Below are 18,741 nucleotides of genomic sequence, written 5' to 3' on the forward strand. Positions count from 1 at the left end.
AGATTGGACACATCACAAAAGAAGAAATATAAATGGTCAATAAACTCATGATAGTGTCCTCAATACCCTTAATCATTGAAAACATTAGATAAAAATACAGTGAAATACCATTTCATTTCAACTAGAATAGCTACAATCAAAAGACTAATAGTGAGGATATGGAACAACCAGACCCCTCATACATAACTGTTGTGAGAACAAAAGTATTCAATCCCTTTGGAGATCTGTTGAGTAGTTTTTCAAGTTAACATGTATCTACCTATGACCCAGAAATTTCATTCCTAGGTATTTTATCCAAGAGAAATAAAATTATAGCTATTTAGAAAAAAAATTTGTAAGAGTGTTCAAATTACCTTTATTCATTATGAAAGCTAAAAACCAGAAACAATCCAACTTCTCATCAACTAAAGGGCAGATAAACAAATTGTGGTATATTTCTATGAAATACTATTCAGGAATAAAAAGAAATGCACTCATGATATGTGTAATAACAAAGATAAGTACCAAACACATACACACACACACACACACACACACACACACACACACACACACTATCATAACAATGGTATAAAGTCCAACAACAGACAAAATTAATCTATAATGATAGAAATCAAAAACACAGATGTTGGAGAGAGGAGGGGTAAGGATGGGATTTGACTTGAAACTTCATGGAAGAATATTCTAGGATTATGGAAATGTTCTATATCTTGTTTTAGGTAATGATTACATAGGTACACACAATTTTGAAAACTCATTGAACTACATAAACACATTAAGATTGTGTGCATTATTTTGCATTTCAATAATGTCCCTAAAAATTTCCAGTACCATTTTGTCATTGTGATATATCAACGATTTTCATAAAACAAAAGAAGCAATATTGACCATTCCAACATAAAGTCTAATAACCCAAATTGAAAGGCATGAATACTCTGGTTACACAAATGCCTGTGTGCTGTCTCACAGCTCTAGTGTGAGTAACATCCTATAATAACAAGCTTATGCAGAATCCTAACAAATGAACTTAATGTAGAATACATATAAACCAACTTCCCAAATGAGCAATTATGCTAAAGGAACCAAGTTTTAATTATAAGTATGTATTAATAGGTCTCCTGAAGCAGTTTCCATCTTAATTTGTGGATTTTCAGCTTTAAAAGCACATAACAATAATATCTTTTTGCTTTACTGTATACCTTTGCAATTACTTAAAAAAAAGAAGAAAGAGAAAGAAAGACGGAGAGAGAAAGAAAGAAAGAAGAAAGAAAGAAAAAGGAAGAAAGAAAGAAAAAGAAAAGAAAAAGAAAGAAAGTGTTTAGGTTCTTGGAGTGCAACCAAATTATTCATCAATTCATTTTGCTTTAATTTCCTTTTGTAGGAGTCAAGGAACCACTGAACCATCTGAATAAGCTCCAAATTGTTGAACTCAAAAGATTGAGTGTATTCCTACAATTTCTTGAATTAAAAAAAAAAAAAAACGGTTTAAGTATAATTGCGTAAGTATAATTTTGTACTATTGAATGCTGTGGAGTAATGGTTTACATTTCTTGTATTGTCCAATGACCTAAACATTAAGTTTTCTATAATGCAGTTACATATGAAAATGCTTACTTTCAGACTGACATACCAATGTAAATGAGCCCAAGAATTCACTGTTAAAGTTTGTATGCTCCAATTGCTTGGGCTTAGATTCCAGGCTTTGCTCATAGTAATTGCCTTCACAAACAATTAATCCTGGAAGAGTTCTTCATGCCTCTTATTATCCCAAAGTCAATTGACTTAATTTATAACATATTCCCAATTAAAGTTAAATCAGCAACCTGAAACATCCAATTCTAGATTGGTTTACTATGCAGCTAGTACCAATGATACCATTTTCTATATTTCAAAGTACTTTTAAATTATGAGGAAGACAAAGCAAAATAAAGTACCCCTTTGGAAAGAATTAAGAAATGTTACTTCGCATTGATCTATGCCACTTCCCTAAGAACAGACAGACATTTTTTTATCAGTAAATCTGCCTATATTTTTGTTTTAGTTCTAAATTTGACTTTCAAATACATTTCATTTTAAAGCAATCACTATATGAAATCTGTTACTAACTAAAGATGTCATTTAATTTAGATATTTATTTTTCTAATTTACTTACATACTGTCTTTATTATTATAACAAAGTATTATAAATTTATATTTACACATACATTTGCAGTTACCATAGGGAGAAATCTCAATAACACAATTGCATTTTGGTGTTAGAATCTAAGCTAATTCTTATATTGCGAGGTATTATCAAGGCATTTTTAATTCAAAAATAAGTTATGACTCATATAATTTTGAAACTGATTTTTTTAGAAACAAAACAAAGCATGATTCTCTAGAATTAATTTTATAAAACTAGCTAAAATATTTTAAATAGTATCACTGCTACTATATTTAAGGACATTTGTATTAATTTCATTTTTGTGGACAGGCAGTGGGCCAAGAAGCTGAAATTTGAGTTGTAGGAACACAGCAGGAGAGAAGATGACCCGATTCCTTTAGAGGTGGCAATTTTCTCAGCAGGGTGAGAAAATGATTTAACTTTTAACTTTCTACATTTGCATGAATAAAAAAGAATTTTCTAAGCCAGCCATGCTAGGTGTCAGCTTAGGTTTGAAAAGAGCAGGTGAAATCACAGACATCTGGGGACATCAGATATGAATGTGCCCATGTTAACATGTAAGAGCTGTCCAGTGTCTCATCACCACCAATTAAGTTCTCACAATGCAGGGCCTGCTTAAAAATCAGATATGTCATCATTTCTTTGCTTATTTATGCTTATTTATTTATGTTCCTTTTCCATACAGGTATAATCAAAAGTTTTCATAACATGTGGATATGTTCAGTAAAACACACAAAAACTAGTTTTATAAAGGTATAGAAAACAAAGCAAGAATTTGGCTACCACCAAAACAGATGATTTATATGACAGTTTTCAGGTTCCAAAATCATTCCTTGTATATTGCTTCACTTTCATTTTGATCATAAGGAAACTAGGGCTTAGAGATTGGAGTTTGCTGACAGTCATAAGGCAAGTACTTGTTAGAGCCAGGACTGTCTTTTGATACCAAACTAGTCCACACTACTACTACAGATGAAGAATTGTACAAACATATGTCTACATGAGATTGTGTATGTAACCAATAGGAGGATTCTAGTTCCATGACCTTCAACCTTTGGTGTTTTGCCTATTCAACATGCTAGATCATACGGCAAAAGGGACTTGGTAGATGCAATCAAGATTGCTTGGGGCACCTGGGTGGCGCAGTCGGTTAGGCGTCCGACTTCAGCCAGGTCACGATCTCGCGGTCCGTGAGTTCGAGCCCCGCATCAGGCTCTGGGCTGATGGCTCAGAGCCTGGAGACTGTTTCCGATTCTGTGTCTCCCTCTCTCTCTGCCCCTCCCCCGTTCATGCTCTGTCTCTCTCTGTCCCAAAGGTGAATAAACGTTGAAAAAATTAAAAAAAAAAAAAGATTGCTAATCACCTGACCTTATCCTGAATCTGCATATTATAATTGTTCTTTTGTGAAGACATGCATACAATACCCCCCAAAAGTGTTTTAAATTGTAACTTGATTTGGAAATAATCCTTAATGTGTTTGCCCAATAAATTTCAACACTTTTAACCATGTAAATTTAATGTGGAATCCTGCTTGCTCTGGCAATCAGATGATTTTAGTTATAAACGTTGTTACTTTGAAAATAGGTACAAACAGACCTGGCAATCTTCTATCCTAAATCATTAATGTCTATTTCTAAATTCATCTGAACCACCTGATTCATTCTATAGGAAGCCATATTAGTTCTACACTGATCCATAAAACATATTTGTATATCTATACCTTATATTTAAAAAAAATTTTTTTTAATCTTTATTTATTTTGAGAGAGAGAGAGAGAGACAGAGCATGAGCAGGGGAGGGACAGAGAGAGAAGGAGACACAGAATCCAAAGCAGGCTCCAGGCTCTGAGCTGTCAGCACAGAGCCCGACGTGGGGCTTGAACCCACAAACTGTGAGATCATGACCTGAGCTGAAGTCTGACACCTAACTGACTGAGTCACCCAGGCGCCCCTCTAAACCTTATATTTAACCTAAATGTCTTAAAGGAAAGTTTTCTTCCCCACCCGCCTCCAGAAGTGAGGAAGTAGTAAAATTCAATTCTTTAAAATGCAAATGGAATTCTTTTATTTTAAAACCTTTGGGCCAACATAAACTTAATTTTTATCCATTTTTTGACATAAAATATTAAAATAAACTTGGACTGCTGAAAGGCAAGACGCAGTGAAGAGTTTTCTGAATACTAAGTACTGACCATAGGGACCACGAGTCGTGAATAAGCAAATTACAAAAAACTTCCAAGCTGTCAACTGCCTTATATACCATATTTACAATTGAGACCTATAAAGCCAAATGTGAAGTAAAAACAACCTAAAATGTTTTCGAAGTTTCTATTATAGGTTATAAATCAGGACACAACTTACAGTCTATATTCAGAGTAGAGAGTCAGTGCCACTAGGTGGGAAGAATATAAAGGAAGCAAAGACTTCCTAGTGGGGTAGGTGAAACTGAAGGATATTCTATTACAGATGATACCGTAGACTATTTATGTCCCCCTCCCCAAAATCCATATTTTGAAACCTAATCCTCAATGTGATTGTATTTGGAGGTTGGGCCTTTGGGAGGTGATTGCGTCATGAGGGTAGAGGCCACATGAATAACGTTAGTGCCTTCATTGAAAATAAGTCTCAGAGTGCCCCTTCACTCTGTCAACCATATAAGGACACAGTGAAAGATGGCTGCCCATGACCCAGGAAGCAGGCTCTCACCAGACACTGAATCTGCCAGCACACTGCTTTTGGATTTTCTAGCCTCCAGTACTGTGAGAAACAAATTTGTATTTTATAATCCACCCAGTCTATGGTATTTTTCTTACATTAGCCCTAACAGACTAAGATAGTCAAATGCCCCAAAACACAATAATTTAAAATCAGAAACATAACCGAAATATATGTAACAGAAATTGAAAAATTGTCAAGCTCTGTTGATTGGCCATTTTGTCAGATCAATCCAGGTTCCCATCCCCTCCTTCGGTATCCCATTCTCCGTTGGTATCCCAGGGTATCCAGGGTAACTGACCCCTTTATAGCAATAGCCAGAACCACAGCTAAGAAAATAAAAAATACCTAATATTTATTGAAAGTTTATATTGCCAGGATCTATAAGCATATTACATGGGTTGTATCTTTTAATCATTACAATGACCGTATTAGATTGTTCTTGCTTTATCCATACCCTACAGAGGAGGAAACAGGTTAGGTATGTAAACCTAGGTATGTAAAAGGCGTCAGAATTAGTCAAGAGTTTATCCAGGATCCAACTCCCAGTCTATCTGATTCCATTCTCTTATCACATTATATTTGTATACCTGCAAATTATATCTCAGTTAAAAGACTGAAGTCTTCTTGATAAAAATAAAAACTAAAATAATAAATGAAAAAGATGATTGACACTCAATTCATTTATCAATTACTTTTTGTCATAATTTGAGCCAAGCACTGTGCCTACAAAACTGGAAATACTAGTCCTCCTTTTCCTCCTCCCTATCATCTCCATCCTGGCCAAAGACATTGTTCTAAGCACTTAACCTGTATTAAATCCTGACATTAACTCTCGGGGTAAGATTCTATTATCATCCCCATTTTATTTTATTTTTTTCTATCCCCATTTTATTTATTTTTTGAAAACCAAGGTTAGTCAACTGTTGAAGTTGAAAATCCTGATTCCTGAGCCTGAAACCTTTATCTTTTTAATGTTTATTTTTTATACTTTGTAGATATCACACACACACACACACACTATATATATATATATACACACATATAATGTATATGTATATATATGTAATGTTTTATTTTATATAAATAACTCTTCATATTTTAATGCTATATATAATATGTGGTAATAAATTAGAAAATATTCTTAAATTATACTATTGTATCAGAATAGATAAATTTAACAGAAATGATAAATTATCAAAAATGGAAAAGGAATAACAAGTACTCCATTCATTATGGAAGACCCTAGAAATAGTATTCACAAAGTACCCAACAAACAGATTAGATTGCTTAGTAGGTGAGTTATTCCAAAACTTTAAGAAACAGAAAAACTCTTAAAGTACTCCAAAGAAGAGAAGCTTTCTAAATAATTCTACAAGTATAGCATTTCCCTAGTACCAAGTTTGATAAACATCGCTCAAAATGTCATTGATAAAAACAGATGTAAACATCCCAAGTAAAATATTAGAAACCATATTTTGCTGTATTTCTAATGACATGCAATGATTAATAACTAAAATCCATAATTCATAAGTAATTTAATAATTAAAAATACTGTCCCACTAATAAAGAAGCAGCCCAGTAAGTGTCTGAACTGATGCAAATACATCATAGAATTTAGTGTATGATGAGTGCTTCATTTTCTAAGTTTTGGTAAATTGTGTTGGGACACATAACTAATCATCTGGTAGAAAAAGCAAAGAGCAATTCTTACACACTTAAACTTCTGCCAAAAGCAGAAATCATAAAGGAAAATATGGATATATTTTACAAAATAAGTTTAGCTGTTACATAACAAACATAATAAACACAGAGACAAATGAAACATGCTTTTAATATATACCTCACTTCCTTAATGTTTGGGGTGAAAAGTGAGGCTTGACATGAGCACCCTACATAAAAGTGAGATCCACTCCTGAAATCCCGACCCCCTTCTTTTTTTTTTTTTTTTTTCTCAACGTTTATTTATTTTTTTGGGGACAGAGAGAGACAGAGCATGAACGGGGGAGGGGCAGAGAGAGAGGGAGACACAGAATCGGAAACAGGCTCCAGGCTCTGAGCCATCAGCCCAGAGCCTGACGCGGGGCTCGAACTCACGGACCTTCAGATCGTGACCTGGCTGAAGTCGGACGCTTAACCGACTGCGCCACCCAGGCGCCCCCCCCCGACCCCCTTCTTTTAACCTGCTAGACAATTTCCTTTGTTTATTCTCTAATCCCATCCATTTAACTCATTGAATTTAAGCTGTATCTGAGCAAGGTTTGCCGCCTGTTTTCTTCATTCTTGTAGTCCTATCACCCAAACCAGTTCCTGGCATCTATCTCTGCTCAATAAAAAGTTGTGGAATAAATAAATCATAAGACTACGTGTCGTGATCAATTTTATGGTTAAAAATATTACTTTGAGGTATTTATTCATTGAAATGTCTCTAAATATAGACACCAAATGACACAATTATAGCTTTTCTTCAATGAATGTATACTTATCAGTTCAAAAATAATTAAAACTTTAGAGTAAGTATGAGGAATTAATTGCCCCTCAAAAAAACTTCCAAATGTTTTCTTATCACATAAAAAGGAGCAAAGCCTTAGATTTTATAAGTGACTGCATACAATCCTTTGCCATATACCTTTTTCAGAAAGACGTGTTTTCAGAGCTTTCAGACTAGCAGTGGAAATCACACAATTATTGAGGTCACAAGCACACAAATAGTTTTAGAACCACTGAGGCTTTTAAGAAAGGAGAAGTATACTTGCCCAAAGGGGAATAAACAGCAGTTAGCTGTGACATAAAGATTGTCATTACATATAAAAAAACTCTAAACAGAGCTTTGGGCTCCTGGGCAGACACAGCTTCCTGGGGCTGTCTTTTCCCCTCTGCCAAGTACATCTGGGTGTAGCAGGTGTGACTGCATGGCAGGAGGAGGGAAAGAAGTTATGGTTGAAGGAAAGTTATTGCTGGTGGAGCTTATGGGAGTCATCCCCCAGGCACTGGGACAATTAGTAGATCAAAGGGCTACCTGCAACTCCTCCACCTGACAATTTAAACCACCACCAAGTGCTTTGATTTTGTTGCACATAGTTTTCTTGTCAACCCTTGATAATAAAATGACAAACTAGAGCTTACTGTCTATCTTCCATATACAATTACAACTATTTTATTGCAATTTGATAATTTCAGGTAAAACCCAAATCTTGCTTTTAAAGTGTTTATAAATTAGACAGCTATGGAAACAAGTAGGTCATTTATTTAGTCTGCTCTTAGAGTTTGCCACTACTAAAGTATTTATTGCCTTCTAAAAGTGTATCACTTGTGCCATAAATTACAGGTCAATGCATCAGTGCTTCAAGCAGATAAGAATTTATTAAATGAGTTAATGGGTCTATCAAAGGAACACATTTTTTTTAAACCAGGGAAAGATTTATACACCAACACAGTTGTTTTTAATTCATGTTTTTCATTCATCCCTGCAGGGGCAAATTTAGCCAACAAATAGGAAGTGCCTAGTATATATAAGGCACCATGGTTGGAGCTGGATATACACATTAGGGAACAAAACATAGGCTTTTTCTGCCTCCATAGAGTTTACAATACATTCGGAACAAGAAATGAAATAAATAAGTTATTAAGCAATTTTATAGCTATGATTTTTAAAAATGCCATAATTCAAAAAAACAGTGACAAAGAATAATGACAGGGGTATATGTGTACATGTTGGAGCATTGGTAACTTGGATAAGGTTATCAGAGAGATTCTCTGAGGTTGTTCAGTTTAAGCTGAGCAATGAAGTGGGAGAAGAAAATGGCAACATTTAGAAGGAGACAGAAATAAATGCAGAAATAGAAAAACTACAGAAATAGAGTTAGATGGTAGTTTCAACAAGATAATGAATGCTTTAAAGACCCAAAAGGAAATATATATGCAAAAAAGAAAACTAAGGGTAGGATTTGTTGCATATAATTTAGCAGATTATATATATATATATGTGTGTGCGTGTGTGTGTGTGTATGATATAAAAATACCAGTAGATAGCCTAATAATATAATTTGCAGGAAATGAGGTTAGGTTATTTTGTGATTCTATGAACAGAGAATACATCATATAATAATAATAAATGTTATACTAAATTCAAAATGAAAAATAAAGGAAAACTCCAGTGAAGGCAAAAGGAAAACAAAATTATGAAAAAAAAATAATGGCACAGATAAATATTATTCGGAAAAAAGTGGTCTGATAGAAAAAACAGCAAAACAAGAGATGAAAATTAAGAATGTATTTGCAAAATTTGAAAGGACAGACTAAAGCGTGTGGCATTATTTAAGGAAGGCGCATCCCTGGAATTCTCTGTTGGTTTTTTGGCAAGCCTGTTGAATAAATACGTAGGCTACTTGGAGAGATTCCAAATGAAACAGCTAAAATGATGAAAGGAATGGCTTACAAGGACAGATTAAAGGAAGAAATATGTACAACTTTAGCATGTCAGGAACTAAAGAAGAAACATTATGGTTTACAAATATTTGAAACATGTAAATTTGAGGAAAAAGAATTCTTTGTGTGCAAGGTTGCACAATTTTGAGTATGCTGAAAAGGAAAAAAGAAATATTCTCCAAGTAATAATGTTGTTTTCCAGGAAAAACCATTTGGACAAATGATCCAAGGTGGGCAAGGATTAAGACCAGCAAGCAGACATAGACATTCCCAGTAACCTAAACTATGCAAACCTCAAAACACATAGAGGCCCATCTGGATAGGACAAAGTAGGTCACGACACAACCGCAGAAATCTTCCTATCTCCCAGATGTGCCTTGAATTTAAAAAGGATCCTTCCCTGGATCTGGGTTTTTCTCTGTAATTGTGCTATAGTGAAGTAAATCCTGGACTTGGGTTTGTAAGTCTGAGGGCTGACCACTTACCCTATTCTCATTTATATCCTCATCTGCCCATAAGGTTAATAATAACCCCCAAGATGGTCGTGAGGTTTAAAAGAGCTGTTGCATATGAAAACATATTGTATGTGCTTAAAAGCAGTGCTTTGAGCGCAACACGTCAAAAGCTGTAGGATGAAGACTGTCAAAAAGCATGATGCCTGGGACTAGGCCATTATATCTGTCTTCCTGGTCTAGGAGAAATCCACTCTCCTCTGAGTCACTGTTTACCCACAGCGCTCTTAATTGGATACTGTTTTCTCTCCCAAAGATTCTAGACCTCAGATGTGGCATTACTCTTTCCCACTCTTCAAAGCAACTTACTGAACATGCTTTCTCCTTCCTTTCAAATAACAAACAAAAAACAAAAACAAACAAACAAAACCCCCACCTGGGTTTAATTTCATGTAACAGATAACTATTTCCCAACACTATACCCTTATTATTATAGTCATCTCCTGATCGCTGCACTATATCCCCTCATTCCTTGAAAATTTCTGTTCCTGGTTCACTGTCATTCTCTCCAACATTTTTTTCTTGTGTAACTTTTCAGGATTTCAATACCCACATAAATTTTTTTTTACAACATGCCTTGACTCTTTTATTCTAAGGATCTTGTCTTCTATCCTCGCTCAACCATAACCCCTATGATGATGTTCCCAAATTTATAATTATCAATAAATTGCAATTCCCATATGATTTTGGCAGTGCCCATGATATTTCCCATAATATCACTTTCTATCTTTCTTGTTCATTCCCTTCAAGATGTGGAACTCGACTTTTCAGCTACATCAGGATTTCTGGAACTCGACTTTTCAGCTACATCAGGATTTCTGGAACTCGACTTTTCAGCTACATCAGGATTTCCAGCGGGTCCAATACCTTCTGATAGCACTCCAATGTTCTTAGTTGCAAAGATGTGAATGAGACTTTGGAAACTATCTTAGTTTGGGACTTAATGAAGCAAAACTGATAAAAGCACCTGGCCTGAGAAATTCATAAATGGTTGAATACCTCTTAAAATGGAAAACCACAGAGACCAGGCTGGGAAAGAAGAGAGATAAGTAAGACTAAAAATTAGAGTGGTGACAAAAGTGAGTTTGTGGGAGTAAAGGACGAAGAAAAGTAGAAAGACAGACAATTCTGGTGAGATAAAGTCTGAGAAATTTAAAGTACTGTTAGCTGAGCCAATCATGTGATGAGAAAATCCATTGAACAGCATTGCCAGTAGGTAACTAAACACGGAGATGGGAATCATTAGTGTTGGGAACTTCCAAGAAGTTTAATACCAGAATGTTAAAAGGGTCACAAGTTCGTGCATGAAAGATTTTAAGGGGACAAATGTTAGAGAAGAAAGAAGATTCTGAAGCCATTGAAAAGTTCAGGATGTCATGATGGTTGGTAACAGGCTCCCTTAGAGAAACAGGGGGTATTATAGGCTAATGGAAAGAAAGTGTTTGTTGGAATGAGAAACAGGTTCTAACAGTCTTTGAAAAAGCATTAGTGTAACAACTCCTTCTCATCTTGTGAATCCAACAACTGAGGGGGAAAAAAAAAGAGAGAAAAGTATGTTGGACCCAGAATATGTAGAGTCAAGTTCAAACTCTGTCACTGATTGCTTGAATTACAGATCATGTGACTTTTTGAACCTCAGCTTCCTTTTGTGTTCAACAAAGGCTTCTTGGGGTGCCTGTGTGGTTCAGCTGGTTAAGCATCTGACTCTTGGTTTTGGCTCACCCGGTTTCCCGAGTTCAAGCCCCGCATTGGGTTCTGCACGGCTGGTGCAGAGCCTGCTTGGGATTCTCTCTCTCTCTCTCTCTCTCTCTCTCTCTCTCTGCCCCTCCCCCACTTGCGCTGTGGCTGTCTCTCTCAAAATAAGAAAGTAAACTTAAAAAAAAAAAAGAATGTCTTTTCTGCTCATGGTAACTAGAATGGAGATGGAAATGCTTAAGAAACTTTATTGTGTTATTATTTTACAAGAATAAATATAATATATGGGGGTCTATTTAAACTATTAAATATTGTACATCTGTACAATGTTATTAATAAGGACATCTCATACTAATTGGTGCAATTTTTATCATTTTGTAAAATGTTGAAAGTTAATCCAATTCTAGTTAAAAAAAATAATAAATTGTCTTTTGGTTAAATGCTAAACTAGAAAATAGCATTTTCTTTCTTTAAAAAAAATGTTTATTTATTTTGAGAGAGAGAGAGAGAGAGGCAGAGAGACAGAGACAATCTCTGTGCTGTCAGTGCAGAGCCTGATGCTGGGCTCTAACTCACAAACCAGGAGATCATGACCTGAATCAAAATTAAGAGTCGGACACTTAACCAACTGAGCCACCCAGGCGCCCCAGAAAATATATTTTTCTAGCTGATGGTTTGAAACCACTTGGTGCTTTTGTTTGGCTAAAATTTGTTAATGGGGTCACAGAAAAGTAAAATTAAATGAGGATGGGATGTAAGGCAAATTAAATACCTTCATTAAACTAGCAGAAATAAAAATCTTATTAACCTTTAAAATCACTTCGTTCTATATTCTGTACCTGAAAATTACAGAGAAAGTGTAGTCTTACATATCATATCAAGTAACAATGAAACAATGTAGAGGAACAATGGAATCCTAGAAAACCAAAATATATATATATATATATATATATATATATATATATATATATATAAATCATAGCGCAATAAAATTGAATGGCAAGACTGAAAAAAAAAATGAGTTTGAATTACTTCCCAAGTGTTCTTCTTTTCCCCACCTTTGCTATTCTTCCTGGTGATGCATGATTCTGAAAGACACGTTAACTTTTCTGACCAAAAAGAACATACTCTAAACTTTATTTCTGAATACGAAAAGAGGTATGACATGTTACCAACTTAAATTAGAACACTGTTGGGGCGCCTGGGTGGCGCAGTCGGTTGAGCGTCCGACTTCAGCCAGGTCACGATCTCACACTCCGTGAGTTTGAGCCCCGCGTCAGGCTCTGGGCTGATGGCTCAGAGCCTGGAGCCTGTTTCCGATTCTGTGTCTCCCTCTCTCTCTGCCCCTCCCCCGTTCATGCTCTGTCTCTCTCTGTCCCAAAAATAAATAAACGTTGAAAAAAAAAAAAAAGAACACTGTAAAAGTACTGTCTAGAGAAGAAATATAATTTACCATTTCCAAAATATCTACCAGTTAAATAGTAATTGATATGAAGTGTGAGCTTTATAAATAAAAGAATCATTTAACAAACTATCTCCATGATAGACATGACGTGTCACTCACTGAAACAGCATGCTTTAGTAGTTAAGAGAGCAAGCTCCAGATTTAACCTGGATTCTAATTCTAACAATTTACTTAGTAGCTGTGTGACCTTGGGAAATTATTTAACCTCTATATCTCCATTTATGTAAATAGTAACAGTACCTGTGCCTCAGAGACTTGTAAGAATCAAAGTGGTACTTAGAATAGTGGAACATATAGCATGATCTCTATAGATATTAGACTTGTTAACTGTATTTAAGAAAGATATCAGAATGAATGCCTGTTTCAAATTGTCTAACAAGATGCTTAAAACTGACTGGTGGCAGTCCCCAAGTAAAGAGAAGAAAAAAAAAAACTGATACTTGAAAAAATATTGTTTCTGGGTCAAAATTATGTCAGCTGGAAATGTCAGAACCTTGTATTTAACAAAGAAATGTATCACTTAGAGGTAACTTTTCTTCTAACTGAAGATGCATAACAGCCATAAAAAACACTTTAAATTTTGCCTGTATGTTAATATCACATTTTTAACAATGCTCTTGCAGGAGCACTGAGAAGCTCAAAGTATGCTCATTCCACGACACAGATTGTAAAAAATGGTTAAATAAGAAACAAAGCTTTTAAAGTTTCTGAAACTACTTTTGACACATTGTTTTTCTGTAAAAAGACAAAGCGCTGTTTCAAATGTCTGGGGACTTCGTAAGAACACTGATGCGCAGGGGCAGGAATAGCTCCATTCATTTCCATGTATATTGAGTGTTTGTTTTAGGTTTTGTTGTTGTTTAGTTGGGTTGTTTGTCCTGCCTGCCACCGTTGTAAATTCTGGCTTTACAGGAAACACAAAACATGAAACAAGAATTTGGCGTATAAGTACTAAAGCATTTTGAATGGTCATTAGCTTGATACTTGTCCATAGCTGATAGCTCAAAAAAGTTAGTGCTTACAAAATTAAACTAGTGAAAGAAAAAAAAAGTTGAATAAACAAGGTAAAATGAAAGTTCTAACTGGCATTAGGAGAGAAAACTGTGAAGGGAGAAGGGCATGAAAGATATGAGCACAGATGAAGGACTAATGCCTGTAGAGGGCAGACATTACTGGGAGGGAGTCGTCAACTTATTTCAAACAAAAATATTCTCCACTGTTCCCATCTGACTCTTTCACTATTTTCTGCTCAAGAGTCATGAGCCCATTTTACTCTGGTTGTCTTCATATAATCTCTAGTATCAGTAAAATGTGAACGGTCATCGTGACCTCAGTATAGCAAGAAAAGGCTCAAGAGGATGATTCTGCATTCCCCAAATTAAAAACTTCATCAAATACAAAGCATAAACCTTAAAGAATGTGTGATGGCCTAACCTCATTGAGAGGTTAGCTTCAAATCAACACAATGTCATCTAACATGAGATTAAAACCCTGGCCTTTCCATGTATGGACTGTTATACTACATTAAATTGTTCTTTAAAAAAAAAAAAAAAACATCAATCAGTTTGATGCAGACGTGTTTTAGAAAAGAGAAAAAGAAAAGCTAAGACATGGACTCAACCTTCTTTCACCATAGTAACAATCACTTTCAAAAGTGCTTTAGCACTTGGAAAAAGCCTTCACTTAAATTCTTGTACGTAAATCCTCCATTCTGCTCCATGCACTATTAAATCTCTTGTTGGACAAATCCTATACAGTTAGTATCACTATAAGAATGCATATTTTGAAACAAAATAATGACACATTTTCTCCTAAAATATAACCCAATAATTGCATGACATCTTATCTGCACTCTGAGGTCTACTTCTTTTGTACAGCATTGAGTCTTGTGTTTCCCAAGAGTTTCATTCATTGTTTTAGTGAAAAAGTATCAGTACAAAATATATGATAACATATTCTCTGGAATGATGGGAAAATAGCATATTAAACAAGCAAATTCCTCAGATATCTGTCTCTTTCACCATTGAGTAGGTTTTCTAAGCTTAAATAGTTTTGACAAAATCTCTTCAATAATACATGCATTTCACTGCTTTTATACCCCCAGATATTGAACATATTGCTGTGAGTCTTTGTCTAAGATCCAAAGCCAATATTGGCACCAATTATTAGAATGTTCTCTCACACACTAACGCCTTTTAGCCTTTATACTTAGCCCCTCCCCCCGGTAAATGTCCCTCATTTTTTTACACTGTAAGATATCACTGCTTTTGCAGAGACTTTTTCAGCCCTGTTTCTAATAGCTGCCATAGTTTTTTGTTCTGATTAAGAGTGAACTATCACCTCATATGCCTTTCATTTTCTGGCTCCAGTTTATAGAAAGCCTGGGAACTTGAAAACCAAGAGACTTTTCTATATGATCTAAGTACTACATGTATTCTCTACCTTAGGTGGAGTTTTTGATGTTTTCTCCTAGTTTCTCAACTATGTGCTACAGGCAAGGCAAGAGACTTCTCTACAAGTAGGATGGATATAAATTATTACCCAGTTGATAGTTTCAGGCAGGACAAATCCAGGTATAAAATGTAAAGTTGGTTTATAATTAAGATCCTGACGTACTTCCATGTATGTTTTAGACCTCAGGATTTAGTAATAGAGGCTTCCCACAATGATGGTTTTTCCCCTTACACACACAAAAAAAGTAAATTGAAAACTGCACACCGCTTTGGTGATTTGAAGCCTCTTAATAATGAAGACAGAATTTTATAGTGGATGTTGTGCCCCAGTTGCTATCCAGCAAGGAAATGTTGGGGAGGCAGGAGGAAAAGAGGAGAAAGATGCAGGGGCAGAGAAATGAAGAGAATTTTCATATTAGGAGGGCTGACACAGGTTACCACTGAAGACAGATAGTTTGGCATGACACAAGCTGCTACACCTCATCAGCTGTACAAGAACCTGAGAGAACCTGCAGAAATGGTGTAATGGTGAATCTATAACCAGGTGAAAGGCTATATCAGCAGATGCTAGAACTAATTTGTAAGGAATGTAATCATTTAAGGATTAATTAAAAATAAATAAATGATATCAAGTCACTAATAGCTAGCGATACATAACAGGAACACATATAAGGGTTAATAACTGGCTGCAGTGGGTTATGACAAAACTTTATCATGTCATTTGGTCTCTTTTGGCCACATGACTTTTGTTATTTAGACACTTGCAAGCTCCAGGAAACATATACTTTACCATCATGATAAAAAAAAAAAAAAAAAAAAAAGGTAACTAACCATGTCTTATCAGTTCTATAGATGTATATAAATATACAAATGAATATATATCCACACAAATCACAATAACAGAATTTCTATTTATAAAACTTAGAGCTGGTATGGAGGCTATGCTTAAAAGTATGCTAAACCATTCAGTGATAATTGTTTTCCTGCAAGTACCTCATAGCTCTATGTGCATGTCCTTGGATGGTACTCAAGAGACCCCTGAAAAATAATGGTTCAACCTAGACATGCACTTGTTAGTGGCTAAGTAACTCTGTTTCTAAGTTAAAAAACTGTGGTAAAAGAAGTAGGTTCTTACAACTCACCCTCCCTCTCTTTTTCAGGGGAGCAATGAAAGCTAATAACATCAGTTTCATACACAGCAGAAAGTCACTTTACATGAATTTGCAGATTCACCTTTACTAGTTTGCTTATTTTATTTTTTTTCATCTTTCCTTTAAAAGATCTCCATTGGTTATCCTGACACCTGCTGGCAAGGGCACAGTTGATCCTGGTCTGCTTTTCCCTTCAACAACTTCCTCAAATCAAAGACTTTTTAGAGGAATTTTCAGTGACAACTAAGTGGTAATGTATTCAGTTTAAGTATTTATAGTACTTAATTTCTAGCATTATCACATAACCATGAGAACAATTTCAATACTTATTCTACTCCACATGGGTAACCGTTTGACTTTTTGTATACAAATACATGATTGTTTTGATTAACCAAAAGTTATTATAATCATTACATGGGCTATGATTAAACAAACAAACAAAAAAAAACCATGCCTGGCATCTTCCTTACAACCCAGAGGAGAACTGAAAAACAGAAATGGCTTGGTTTTGGTTTTCTACTCTTTTCTTAATAATAATGCAGTGTACAAACTACTTAGGAAATAAACCCCACTATGTAAAAAGTAAATTGATTAGCTATGAGAAGTCATACCATTAATTACATATTTACAAGATTTGCTATCTATTTCTCACTACCTACTCATTATGATTTACTCTGGCGTGAACTGACTTCTAAACCCTGCACTGTTTTATGGTTTTGTTTGTTTGTTTGTTTGGCAAGAATATGATGAACCTACTACATCATGTATCATATTCAAAGCTACTACACTTGAAAGTGTACTCAGTAAACAACAAATGCCAGAATTACTTTCTTAGGATTTATAAAACTTTTGGATCAGGCAGGTTTTTTTTTTTTTTTAAATTGTACACAAATGATAAGATATACAGTCCATCTCAATTCAAAACTCTTCAAAAAATTAAAAGTTTTAAATTAAAGTACCTAAGTAAAAGTTTTATCTTAATATCAATAAAATTAAGACTCTAATTTAGACTCTAAGGACTGCCGAACTTCTATTTTGTAATGATTTTGAGTAACCAAGCTATTTTATATTTACTCATGTATATTTTATCCCCTTACTTTACATTCCTATAGTTTTGTGAGAAGGAAAAATCACATGTATCTGGCAATAAAAGGAAACTTTATGAAAATATTTACTAAAAATACCTTAGATCCTGAATACATGTTTTATATCAACATTAGTCTTTAAATATTTGAGAAAAATACACGGGACTTTTAGAGAAGAGTACAGAAGTGAAATACATTAGCCCGGTTTTGGAGACCTTTGTGACTTCAAGACTATAGAAGGAAGAATGTAGTACTTCAAATTTTAACCATTAATTTTTATTATTATAAATCTAAATGTGTTCCCCAAAATATGCATATTTAAAACAAAACACATGTCAATGCTATGGAAACATTCCAAGAATAATGAAAAAAGCTTTTTAAGTACCAGAGAGGGAAAAAAAGTGGATGTATCATGACAGTGCAGGGCATGGCCAATATTTTGCATTACTGTCAAACTGTCACAGCAGAATACTTTATCTTCCCTTAATTATTATTTTTAGTTCAACCGTTTAAAATTACCCTTAGGTGTTACAGCTGGCATTTGACTTAGCATTTATTTTTAAAGTACAGAAATTATGGTCATGTAAATTGAGAAACAAAGACACTAATGTGTGACACATTTTAAATACAAAATACAAAACACAAAAACCTGTTAATTTCAGTATAAATATTGCTATACTAATCATAGAAGCATAGTGTTATTATCTTGAGTGAGATTCTTCAGGTACTAATTTATTCTCATGTAGAGTAACTAAAATTCACCATTGATAAAAAAAAAAAAGGAAATTCAAATGCCAATGATTCATAGTATTTAGGACATGTCTAGACATTTTTAGACAGTGCCATTTGCTTAAAGACTTCAGGCACCAACTGCAGGCACAGGGACAGATTGCATAAGATGTCACGTGCTTGCTGCAACTGTATGCATGTTATTGGATTTTTCAGAGCAACCCATAGCGATGAATAATTTAAGAGTTAATAAAATATTCACTCTGACTGATCCATTGGTTTAATTTTAAAATAAAAACTACTAATAAAAGAAATTACCAAATCCCAGTCATTAATGCACGTAAA

General features: G+C 34.7%; 1 protein-coding gene across 2 annotated transcripts in view; it reads right to left on the reverse strand.

Moving 5' to 3' along the window:
* EDIL3 (EGF like repeats and discoidin domains 3) overlaps positions 1-18,741 on the reverse strand; it is a 416,894-nt gene that overhangs the window by 395,625 nt on the left and 2,528 nt on the right. The gene's annotated exons all lie outside the window — the stretch shown is intronic.

Source organism: Leopardus geoffroyi, chromosome A1 (genome assembly GCF_018350155.1).
Source record: "Leopardus geoffroyi isolate Oge1 chromosome A1, O.geoffroyi_Oge1_pat1.0, whole genome shotgun sequence".
Classification (NCBI taxonomy): domain Eukaryota; kingdom Metazoa; phylum Chordata; class Mammalia; order Carnivora; family Felidae; genus Leopardus; species Leopardus geoffroyi.